Here is a 13,046-nt window from a genome sequence, read left to right as displayed (position 1 = left end):
GCTGCAGCCTGTGGAGAGGAGCCCACGCAGCAGCAGGGGGCCTGGGGGGAGCTGCCGCCCGTGGGGGACCCGTGCTGGAGCAGTTTGCTCCTGGGGGATGGACCCCGTGGTACGGAGCCATGTGGGAGCAGTCCTTGAAGAGTTGCTTCCTGTGGGCAGCCCCCGCAGGATCAGTTCGGGAAGGACGGCATCCCATGGGAGGGACCCCACGTGGAGCAGGGGCAGAGAGTGACCATGATGGAGTGGTGGAGATGAAGCGTTAGGGACTGACTGCAGCCCTCATTCCCTGTTCCCCTGTGCCACTCAAGGGGAGGAGATGGGGTGGGGGGTTAGTTTGTTTTGAGTTTCTCACTGCTCTAGCTTGTTAGTAATAGGTAATAAATTACATTAATCTCCATATGCTGAGTCTGTTTTGCCTGTGACTATAATTGTTGAGTGATCTTCCTGTCCTTATCTCAACCCTTGAGCCCTTTCCATCATATTTTCTCCTCCTTTCCCTTTGGAGAGAGGGAGTAAGAGAGTTGTTGTGGTGGAACTCAGCTGCCCACTATACGAATTTACTTTGTTTTGCCTTTCCTATCAAATAAATTTCCAAATATGAGCTCCCCCTCAGTTTCTCCTTTCTGCCTACATTTCTCTCTTAAAAATAAAATAATAAATAAAATAAAATAATTAAAATAATAAAATAAATAAAATTAAATATAAAATTAAATAAAATAAATTTTAAAAATTAAATTAAATTAAATTAAATTAAATAAATAAAAATGCATTTCAGTAAGAAAAATGTCTCCAGTTTTCTTGCCACCCCAACTCATCATTACTAGCATAATGGTGCCCACCATTATGGGCACAAATATCCAAATATGGGAGGCTAGGTGGCTAAACTAACAGCTTTCTCCTGACATTTTTGGGTATAGACTATTACAGCACTTTGCAAGGATCAATATACTCTATGGCATTTTAAAATGCAAATTGTGTCTTCCAGAGTTTACTCAGAGATAGGTGACTGCGGTGGGACTTTGCTGAGGTGAAGCTCGCACATAGCACACGGGGGACTACCTCAACTTCAAGTGATAAAAAAATAAAAAGCTACCAATAAAGCAAAGCAAGGCAGCCATGCCACAAATCCCTTCTGCAAACAGACCACCAGAAAATGATCTGTCAAAAAACATAGCGTCAGGCCTCATGTCTACCACTGTGAAGAGGGAATAGGTGACAGAAGGCAGGATCCTGGCAGGAAAAGGTCATGGAGGCCTGACAGGCTGCCCACACCATGACATGGTGGCCAGGAACACCCAGGCCATGAGGGAGAAACCACAGGCAGTGGCAGAGGCCCACTCCACAACATGTGGCTGGCACCAGCCAGCCCGTTCCCACCAGATTGCCATCACCCTGAGGAGGGGCCCAGCCTCTTGCCCAGGCAACTTCTCTGGACAGCAACAAGATACTGCCAAAAAAAAAGTTTACTCTTACTCTTTTTTTTTTTCTTTTTTTTTTTTTTTTTGAGTGCGGGGGAAGGAGGCTGGTTTGGTTTAGTTTGTTTGTTTGTTTGTTTTGTAGAGTGGGAGGAATTTTTCCCCTCAAACCCTTGACGAGCCCTGTGGGGTTTCCAAGCAGTTTGTGGGCGTTGGGGCCATGCCACCCACCTCACACCGTAATGCAGCAGACACCGAGCCAGGGTGCACGTTCTGACTTCCCTCCTGCACAGGAGCCAGCCCCAGGCTCGCAGGCAGCAGGAAGGTGCAGGCTGATGGCAATGCTGATAGGGGCAGAGGGCCCGCTGCCTTCGCAGCGCAGCCCTGGCACTGCCGCCCACACCCGGTACCTTGTGGCTTTGAGGAGGCAGCCGTGGCCATGGCGAGGTCTCATGGGAGATTATGGGGAGAGGATGGCTGGGTGCTCTGTACCTGGCAGTGAGAAGCCTGTAAATTGTCTCTGGAGATTAAAAGGTTTCTTTGAAATCTCCTCTCTTGTTTGTAATATACGACTAGGCTGTAGGGTGTCCTCTAATTCCCACACTGGTGTTACAATAATACTGTGCTAGCCTTCACCACAGTCATAGCCTTTCCTTTTCTTACCTTACACTCCTTTCTCTTTTGAAGGATAGGGCATTTTTTCCCCTTTTACATTTACTTCAAAGAAAGTGAAACTGTGTCTGTATTAATCGACTTCTCTTCCTAAGGTGCTTAAACGATCCCATGGTCTCCCTCCAAAACTGTAATGTGTGAGCATCTTGCTGTCTTTAATGCATTTCGTCCTTACAACAGCCCTCTGAAGCAAGGAAGTTGTCTCATTTCTCTGGACACGAACAGAGAGTGAGGGAGGAAGAGGAGGAGGTCTCTGAGGCCAAGGGGCAGCAGAGCCCAGGTCTCCCAGGCCCAAGGCACACACTCATACTGGGCAGCCCCTCATCCTGGCTGTACATGCTCTGTGAAGGTAACACAGGTCATCAGCCCCTCACAGCAAAAGAATTTCTTCCCAGATTCACACTAGGGTGCTTTGCTGAAGTGAACATAACTCCCAGTACACTGCAGAGACCAGGCTGCATGTGAATAAGGCAATGGCAGCCAAAACTCAACAAACAAACAAGGTCCAAAAGAGTTCTGAAGCTCCTAAATTCACATTATGACTTTTACGCTTTTCTGATCTAAATTCCTTAAAAGGTGAAACAGAGAAAGATCTATTATAGTACAGTGCATCTTCTAAACCAGCACTTTATTTTGCATGAGCTCCTGAGGAGTTTCAGAAAAAGCATTAAGAAAGTTTACAAATATGTAAGTAAACTTTATTTCCTTCCCTTGAGAAACTTTTTTGTCACTAACTGCTGCAAAGGGAGTATATTACTGATGAAATCAACTGTCCCGGTTGTTCTGATTTAGCAGCCATGAAAAAAAATCCTATTTCAAAATTGCTATATGAAGGAAATTATCGGTCTTTTAAAACTTCATAGATTTTTTTGGATGGGGAAGAAGGCAGAAGTTAAATGTTGGTAAAAAATGATTTCTAAATAATTTGATTTCACCGTTGATTCTATACCAAGATTTTTCAGCATGTTTATTAGCACTAAAGCTGAACTGTAACTGCAGAACTGGAACACTGCAGAATTAGCTGATGATACTGCAACTAATAAAAACTCTAGAAGAAAATAACTTGAAAATAAATGTAGCTTTTGAAGTTTAGTGACCATTCTTAATCAAATACTTATTTGATAAAATACTACCCAGAGTTTAGACAGCAAAAATAAAGTAAGAACAGTTTTGAAGGCACACCATAATGAAAACAGATTGCCCAGAATGATAATTTATAGCATTTTCTATATGGCAGTGTGGTGATATCTAAGACAGTTTGGGCAATGGTATATAATGTTATACCATAGAACCCTATGGAGACTACCTATGGAGATTAATTTACACCACCAACACCTCCTTTTGTTTTAGCAGGACTTAATCAGCCTAGGCAAAGCACCATGCTGTCCCAGTTTGCTCCTGCTTAGCTCCAATGTGGATGTATCCTCAATATCAGATTTGTGATTGCTTCTAAAGGTCACTACATATTGATAAAACAGAAATATACTTTACATGCACAGTTTTTATCCCTTTCTCATCTGAATAGAGTGTTTGACCCTTACTTTCCTGATTCTATGCACCTTGTGGCCTCCTCTTTAGAGTGATTTCATATAACATAGACGTCATTGAACAGTCGGTTTGCTTGTGTAGTTGTGGTGGTTTTACCTGGCAGGGCAGCTGAGCTCCACCAGAACTGCTCCCTCTCACTCCCCCTCCTCAAAGGGAAAAAGAGAGAAAATAGGATGGAAAGGGCTCGAGGGTCGACATACGGGCAGGAGATCACTCAACAATTATCATCACAGGCAAAACAGACTCAACATAGGGAGATTAATATAATTTATTACCTATCTAGTGGACTAGAATAGTGAGAAACTAAAAGCAAACTAGAAGCACCTTGCCCTCCTCCCCCATCCACCCTCTTATACATCCTCCCCAAGTGGCACAGGGGAACAGGGAATAGGGGCTGCGGTCAGTCCCTAACACTTCATCTCTGCCACTCCTTCACGGTCGCTCTCTGCCCCTGCTCCACGTGGGGTCCCTCCCACGGGATGCCGTCCTTCCCGAACTGAGCCTGCGGGGGCTTCCCACAGGAAGCAGCTCTTCAAGAACTGCTCCCACACGGCTCGTACCACGGGGTCTATCCCCCAGGAGCAAACTGCTCCAGCACGGGTCCCCCATGGGCGGCAGCTCCCCCCAGACCCCTGCTCCTGCGTGGGCTCCTCTCCACAGGCTGCAGCTCCGGCCCGGGGCCTGCTCCTGCGGGGGCTCTCCATGGGCCGCAGCCTCCTCCAGGCCACATCCACCTGCTCCACCGGGGGCTCCTCCACGGGCTGCAGCGTGGAGATCTGCTCCGTGTGGGACCCATGGGCTGCAGGGGGACAGCCTGCTCCACCAGGGGCCTCTCCACAGGCCGCAGGGGAACTGCTGCTGCGTGCCTGGAGCACCTCCTGCCCTCCTTCTGCTCTGACCTTGGGGTCTGCAGAGCTGCTTCTCACTCTTCACTCTCGCAGCTGCTGTTGCGCAGCAGGGTTTTTTTCCTTTCTTACATCTGCTCTAACAGAGGTCCAACCAGTGCTGCTTATTGGCTCAGCTCTGGCCAGCAGCAGGTCCCTTTTGGAGCCTGCTGGAGCTGGCTGTCATCTGACATGGGGCAGCTTCTGGGCTTTTCTCACAGAGGCCACCCCTGCAGTCCCCCCGCTACCAAAACCTTGCCACATAAATCCAACAGTAGGGAGGAAAATATACCTGTGTAGAAACGTCACTAACAATAATGGGAGTTTTACATGCAGACAAGGAGATCAGCAGGTCCCCTGACAGGGTCGTGGAACATCTGCCCATTTTAGAAATCTGAATTTGTTCATCAGAAATTTTTCAGCAAATACCATATAGTTTAAATGCCTTTGAGGGTATCTCTCTGCAGAATTCCACAGTTCTTTAAGAAAGTTATGCAAAGAAACAATCTAGCACATTTTGTGCTTTCTTGGCAAATAAATGGGGAAAGTCCTGTCAGCAGTCTGGGCTATGCAGTGTGGAAAAGCTCAGTAGACATGCTGAGAGTACAGCAGTGGTTTGGGTTAAAATATATATTACTGCCTTGGATTACACACTTTTCTGTGTTTATGTTTCCATTTGTCAACGTATCTACACTGAATTCTTTGTGGCTTTAGCACATTCCAAGGGAGCAGTTCTTCATCCCACTAATCTACAGAATTACTTTAGTTCTTCGACAATGAGAATTACAGAGCCTTTTACGCAAGTAAATCAGGCACATCAGGATTCATGTAGATGTAGTGCTTCTTAAAGAAGCTGGACTACATAGGCTCAACTTCTTGCCATGGGATTCTGATGGCCATTAGTAGAGCCTCTCTTGGCTAATATCATGTAAAACAGTCTTTCATTCTGTTTGTCCCTAAAATCCCCAGTTTTCCACTTCACTCCCAAAATTTCGTTCAATGTGCAAGGTTACAAACTTGGTACTTTTTCTCCTCACTTGTCAGTGAGCAGGAGGGCTCTTTTTGTTCTTGCTTTACCATTCAGTATGGCTGAAGAGAAAAGAAGCTTCAGCAACACGCCCCTTTGCTCACAATAAGCAATTTACCAGCAAATGTAGATCCTGCCCTTGCTGGATATCCCAGCTTCCACTGATAGTGCAGTCTACAGACACAGCAGTCCTGCCAGGAACGGAGAGGGCTTTTGTCTGCTTAGTCTCTGAGGCCTGATATCAGCTCTGGACTCCATGCATGCCCAGATCTCCTTCTACTTCGCCTTTTATCCAGCAACTCTTTAGTCCTTTAAATAACAAAGCTCACCTAATTTCACCTAATTCTGCTTTGTGCCTTTTTTAGACTTACATTTTAAAAAGTCTCTCCACCCCCATCTCTTGTAATCAATAGAATGGAATCAATATTTAAGGGTCAAGCCCTTTTCTTTTTCCTGTGGTTAAGCTTTTTCTAGCCTTGCATCTTAAATAAAACCTGTTTTCCCAACCATCTGTAAAAAGGATAGGAGGAAAAAAGCCAGCTGATTAGTGTCTCTCTTTTAGGTCTTAGGGTAATGGCTGCTTTTACCTTTCTAGTTTAATTCAGCACATTTACAAAGCATTAAATCTGTCAGTACGGCATTAACTTCTATCATGTGCATATTAATAGGAATAATAATCAAAACATCAAGTGAGTTTGGGTGTTAAAACTGGTAATATTTTCTTTAAGTGCTAGTACACATTTGGCTTGGAAGGTGCTCAATAGTGCAAAGAATTTTAAAACTAAGATTTATCTGCTATCTATATAGAAGTGCTTTGTGGTAAACCTGATCATTTGTACCCCAGAGGGCATGATTTTGTCATCATGCTGATGTTTTCATGGAACACATTTTTAAAACACAATTTCTAACTTTTGTCACTTCCATTAAGAAGAATGTTGATTAAGTGGAATCAGCATGTAAGAAAATATTTAGCAGCTGTTCTCTTATTGCAAAATCATAAATATATGGAAAAATAATCACACAGATATTTTATGCCAATTAGCAAATACTTTTAATTAAAGCATGTTAAACATTACAGCCTCATCTTAACATTACTGAAATTCAAATAAAATGTAAGGATGGTGGAATTAGAGGGGAAAATCTTCACTGATATATTAGAAAGGTTTTGTTAACAAACCAGCTGAATTGGTTCAGAAAGATTCCCATTTTGTATGATTTTTAACATCTTCCATCTATACATTTTATATCATTACAGTGCTTTCATATATATATATATATGTATATATATATATAAAGCTGCTTTCCCTTTAAACAGCGCAGGCGATAGGAAAACTACTGCATTACTAGAAATTATTTGCAGCTTTGGTGTTGCCAACATAGAACAGTTGTAAATCAAGAATATATTTTGAAATATCCTAAATCAGTTTTTACAAATTGGCTCTCGTAGTAACAGCTTTCAAAGAATAAAAGAATGCAGCCATGGGAATTCGTATTTATGGCTGAGGGTAAGTAGGAATTAAATGTATCTATTTCACTTATGTTGCAAAGTACTATTATTCAATGGTCCAAAATATTATCAATTTATTTGTATTCACTTTTTATTAGGAAAGAGGTGCATAACCATGCAGGTTTCAATGATGTAGATAATAATAATCAGGAAAAGAAATACTCCCTGGTGAGGATGAAAGGAATGCATGCTACCTTCTCAGAGACTCAATACTATATCTTCAGGAAAAGCAGTGTACATACAAGAACACTGTCCTGGAACATACTAAAGGAGTTGACTGGCTTTGTCGACTTCAAAGTAAAAGCCTTTGCTATACCCTCTGCTCATATCTAATCATTTTTGCCTTGCACACACCACCTACACACCTAACACTTCACTGACAATGCTTGCCTTTCCCCACTACCCCCCAAACACAATGGAAAGTTAATTGAATGTTTTATGCTTTAGCAATATCAAAGAAATGAAAAGAACGTAGGTTTCAACTGTATTTCAATAATAAGTGCATTAATTTTTACCTTTTAACTGACACTTGTACTAATTTCCTTAAATGCTCTTTTTTACTCTTTTTTGATCTGTCTGGCTTTGTCGGGTCTGATGATGAGGGCTTGCTTCAAATGCAAAAAGATTAGCTCTCTTTCCTTTAATAGCACAATTATAGCTTGTGTGATGTCTAAATCATGAAAGATATCAGGGACAGACTTCTAAAGTCGCATCAGTTTATTGCAAAAGTGGTAGTAATCATTTTAATATCAAAATTACTCTAATTTCCTAGTGGCATTTAGGAACCGTTGGGCATGCATACGCATACACACAAAGATTAGTAGCCATTTACTTCTAATTTGACTTAGATAATTGTTATAAATAACACAATGAAATTAAAAGGCTCTGTGTTATATTTTCACCTCTACCCAAGATGTTGTTCAGGCACTAGAAGAATATTGCCACATCAAAGCAAGAACCAAGAGATCCAGCTCAACGTTTTTAGATATGCCAGAATCTACATTTCATTTTTGGATTTAGTTCAACATGGGACTTAATACTAAACTTTAAAGAATGAATGTGCCTTCCTTAAAGATATGTAGTATGTTTAATCCCATCAATGCTTAGTCTACTTTTTTAATCCTGGATTTAATATACTTTACCACAAGAGGGCAAGGTGAAGATACCCCTCCTCATACTGGATCACACCTAACTCCTCAAGTATTACTATTAGTTATATTATGACATCAAGAAGAGTCCCTGTTCAAGATGAGGGCCTGCAAACGATGAAGTGGAATACAAATCTAAGGGAGAAGGAAGAATTAGTTTATACTCCAAACTTACTTTGATTCACAGCATTCATGGAATGGTCATGGCTGACCAAGATAAAGAGGAATGTCAGAGCTCAGACAAGAAAGCAGCTACCTTTTTCAAGAATATCCAGTGAAAAAACTACACCACTTCTACATTAGAGATAAAGTTTTACAAACAATAATAACACCGCAAAACATCTACATAACATGTTGTATGCAAGAGGTGAAAATGGAAGACTCGCAGTCATCTTTTTCAGATATTTTAGGATATTATGTCTGCTACACAGTAGTTTCAAAGGAAAATTTGATAGTTAAATCCAGGAGCAAAAATACAAATTGCTCTGGGAAGAGTGAGTACTAGCTTTGATAAATTTTAAGTTCATAACAGATAAAGTGGAACAGTTTGACCCATTGTCAGTCTATTTTAAGATGAACATTTGTTAAATTCTAATGAAAAAATGTAGTACTTAAACTTTGGCAGAAGGACAATTAGTGTTTTTTTTTTTTTTCCCTGAATTGAATAAAATCGCATGGCACTGATTTTTACTTTAACTACAAGCAATAAATATGAGCTGCAACAGAAACTAACAGCTATTGGCCATATCTACATGGATATGTCATACAAGCAAAGTTCACTTCAATTTCAAGCACACAAAATTTATGTCTACACCATATAGCTTATCATGCATTAAGCCTGCTCACACAAGAGCTGATTTTCTAGTGTTAAGAACAACTTGCACCTTTTTGACGTGTAGGGCTATAATCAGCCCAGCCAATCAATGCTGTCTGCACCAAGAAGCAAGAAAAAAACGACTGAGCAGCTATTATACACCATCAGCTAACTCCTAACCACTTCAGGCAATTCAGCCTGAGAACTTTTAAGTCAATTTACATTAAAACATATCCTTCCTGCCTGTAACGTGCTATGCACATTAGGATTATTTGTTTGTTTTGCATTCTCAGAAATTGCTGGTGAAGCACAGTGATTGGGGAAACACACTGTGCCTCCAGCAGGCACTTGAGAAAGTTTATAGGGCAAACAAGCTCCCAGTTTCCCTAGTCACAGTCAGTAGATTTACATGTTACTATAATGAGAAAGAACAATAAGCTGTCATTCATCGGCAGATACTATACGAGTCTGTCCATGAAGAGAAGATACTGGAAGTGGATAATCTTCGCATTCTTAGGCTCTGCTTTGAGTATGTCGACTTAGAGAAAAATAGCAGACAAAGACAGGCAGACCAAAAAGAAACAGCAGAGGTCTGGAAAACCTCTGGAAGCAAAGCTGATAGTTAGTGTCATTTATGAGATTGAGCAAAGCAAGTGAGGAAGGGGTTGTCTGCACAAGTTTCACTTCTGGGACTGACTTTTGCACGAACCCAGAATAATTAGAGGATGCACCAGCTCAGGACTTTTTGCTCTGACACATCACATTGTGGAATGCATAATGTGGATTCATGTCTTGAACACTAGCCCATTATCCTATAAACACAAGCAATGAGATCCTGTATTCAAGTTTTAAGCAAGCTGGACATCCAAAACAAAATGTGGCATTTTGTTTCAAACTCTTCCTGTGGTTAGCATCAATATTCCCATCCCAGCACAACAGGACAAAGGTAGGCAAAGGATGGTCACAAAAATATTAATAAAAATGTTCTCTTTTAAACAACTGAGATGTGCATGCTTGAGAATAACATATGAGATGAATGTTGTGTGCTGTTGTTTATTTGAATTTCATTTTATCTTCTAAATACATTAAGTTCTGTGTTTCTTACCATTTAAATATGATGAATGGGGGGAAAGTTTTGCTTTTATCATCTTAGTATAAAATAATAAAATTTAACAAAATATTTTCCTTTCATTTCACAAATTCATTATTATAGATGGAAAATAAAATTTTATTTTATCCAGCTATAAGATCATCAAACTTATTGTCTTATTTAATGAAGTTAAGAGGAAATGAAGATAAACTTTGTTACAGAATTTCCAGAAAAGAAATTTTAAGGAAGAGACCAGAGCATAAATAAGACCCGAGATGAGAACTTTTTACTACAGCACACTCAGCTCTTTCTAGAGTCTCCTGCACTGATTTATGGTAATTACAATGAAGTATATGGCAAGAAGTCTCTTTTACCTTTAGCATGTCTATGTTTCGTCCTATATACCTCTGCCATTATGATCCAGTCTTCCTCTCCCTCTCTTGCCAAGCTTATTGAATTTCTATCTGTCTACATCATCTACAAATTCCTGCTGAATTAATTTCTTGTAGCCTACTCCTTGAACCTATTCAGTCAGATCTTTAGTCTTTACTGCACTGAAACTTCACTTAAAGGGTTTTCTATTTTTCTCCTAGTCAAATTTCAGGGTCTGAATCTTCTTACATCTCCCTGGGACATCTCAACAACTTTTCATATAACTAGCCATCTTTTCTCTATCAAATCTTGTCCTCAACACTTTGTGTTAGTCTAACTTCTTGTGTTCTTCTTGCTCTCTAAATAACACCTTTTGATGTCTCACTGAGTGAGACATTCCTAATCTCTATTCACTACTGTCTGGGGTGACCTCCCAACCCCATCTAAAGCTGCCTTTTCTTACTAACATGTCTTTTCCACAATGTGGTATGTGTGAATAAGTATGTATTTATTGTATAGTAGCTATGAAGATAAGAAGAAATCAAAGCTATTGTAGATAAAGATGTTACAACTGCCTTAAAAAAAAAAAAAAATGACCAAGTGAAAAAAAGGTATGCATAAGGCTAAATTAGCCTCCTTCTAAGCTTCATAAATTCACATGTGCTCCAGGGAGGAAGATAATGCAACCCTAATAAAGTCTTGTTGAACTTGGCCATTTAGATGGCTAACCCTTTTCTAACATGGTCTTTTTCTATATTAATAACTGTTCCAACTGATGTCTTTTCCTATTAGAGTGATATTCTGTCAGCAGTTTGGGCCTGATGAAAAAGACCATGAGGCAGTGAGGCAAAGCAGTCTTGGCAAAATGGAGAGCATGATATTTGGCAGGATCTAATGTTAATTCCTTACAAACATCTTCAAAGAGTGTTTTTAATTTAAGTCAAAGGCTAGAAGTAAACTGTTTCTTTCAGGCCTTATTTGGTAAAGGGGCAAAAGAGTTGTCTACTGTAAAATGACATTGTTTTTCCAAAAAAGAGGCATCAGACCATTTGGTCAGTATGATCTGGCTTTCTAGATAGTTCTCATAGCTTTTCAAAAGTATTGCTTGTATTTTGTATGACCTGTACTCTCTTCCTATGCAGAGTTCTCTAAAGCTTGCCATGAATGAGGGGCCATTTTTTTTCTTTTTTTTTTTTTTTTTTTAAGCAAGCATAGAGTGTGTGGAATTAATGTAGTTCACACAACGGGTCAAGTCTTGGTCTTATCATCTATACACATGACTTACCTTTTCTTTTTTTTCTCATGTTTCTAAGGTGGTTTTGCCCACTTTGGATCAAACAGCTCCTGCAGCAGATAAAAATAGATGAGATCCAATCACGCAGCGATGGCACTGACTTTAGTCAGATTAAATGCAAGAAGAGGAGGTCAATTTTTTTTTTAATTGCAAGTGGCTAATTCACTGATTGCTAAAAACTATTCATGAATAATTTATATCTCAAATATTAAACTACATATGGGATGAGTTACTGGGGAGAGTAAGGAACCATAAACCTGCAACTCTTCTCTATAAAGTCTATGCTGAGCTTTAACCTGTGTATTATCTACTTCTAAGTTTTTTCAATGATTGATCTTAATGTGTGTAAGTAGCTAAGTGATTTATAAAAAGTTATTAAATTATTTATCAATTGTAAGAAGAAATGGTGATGTACAGAATAAATACAAAGAAAATAAAAAACTTGTAGGCCAAAATTGGAGCCTGTCATTTGTCACTGCTTCACTTATGGATGCACTATATATGTGTGTGTGTACGTGTATATGTATATATACACACACACAAAGTGTCCAGGAGGTAGTCTTCATAATGAGCTTCTTCATCATAAAAAGAAGTATAAACACAATGCTCAATTCAATTTTTATTTTTTTTTTAATCAAGACCATCACAACCATTTACATATTGTGGCTTACAGGCATATAGTAAGACGTGAAAACCTTTGCCATTCCATTTTACAGACAAAACATTAAGGCACAGAGAAATGAAGACTAGCACTTCATAAACAAAGGTGCCCAGCTTGAGACATTTGGAACCTGTCTGCTGAAGCTCTGTGAACTACAAAAGTACTTTAAATGGAACTGCAAATTGTCACCTTCTGAAGGCCTAGCAAACAAGCTCCTCTCAAATTTACCAAGGAAGATCAGTAAGCTTTCTTTTGAAAGCATCAGCTTAAAAAACATGCTGGACATCAGAGTTGTGTCTTACTGACCTTTCGGCTTTGTTTCCATACCCCTATATCTTTATTTTCTGTCTTTGAGTAGAACTGTAGCCTGAAGGTCAGTGTTGCCCAGATGAAGAGGACAGTCCACACTTCCAACCGCTGCATGAGGCAGGTATGCAGTATCCTGCTATGGCAGCCAAGGATGCTACACAAACCACACAAACTGCATCCAGTGGAGGACACAATCCAATCTGGGCAATGGCAAATGTTAATCCCTGACACCCCAGCAGTGTGAGTTGTGGGTCTGTAGTCTAGCTTCCTGCAGGCCTACTGCTTCATGTACCGTGTAACACCTG

The 13,046-nt window shown here is 40.2% G+C and overlaps 1 long non-coding RNA gene across 1 annotated transcript in view; it reads right to left on the bottom strand.

Moving 5' to 3' along the window:
* LOC106036153 (uncharacterized) overlaps positions 1 to 13,046 on the bottom strand; it is a 39,996-nt gene that overhangs the window by 20,807 nt on the left and 6,143 nt on the right. The window contains exon 3 of the long non-coding RNA XR_010831987.1: positions 11,763 to 11,821. This is a non-coding gene — a long non-coding RNA (uncharacterized lncRNA). The remainder of the gene's footprint in view (positions 1 to 11,762; positions 11,822 to 13,046) is intronic.

Source organism: Anser cygnoides, chromosome 5, assembly GCF_040182565.1.
Source record: "Anser cygnoides isolate HZ-2024a breed goose chromosome 5, Taihu_goose_T2T_genome, whole genome shotgun sequence".
Classification (NCBI taxonomy): Eukaryota; Metazoa; Chordata; class Aves; order Anseriformes; family Anatidae; genus Anser; species Anser cygnoides.
This window is presented reverse-complemented; position numbering and strand designations above follow the sequence as displayed.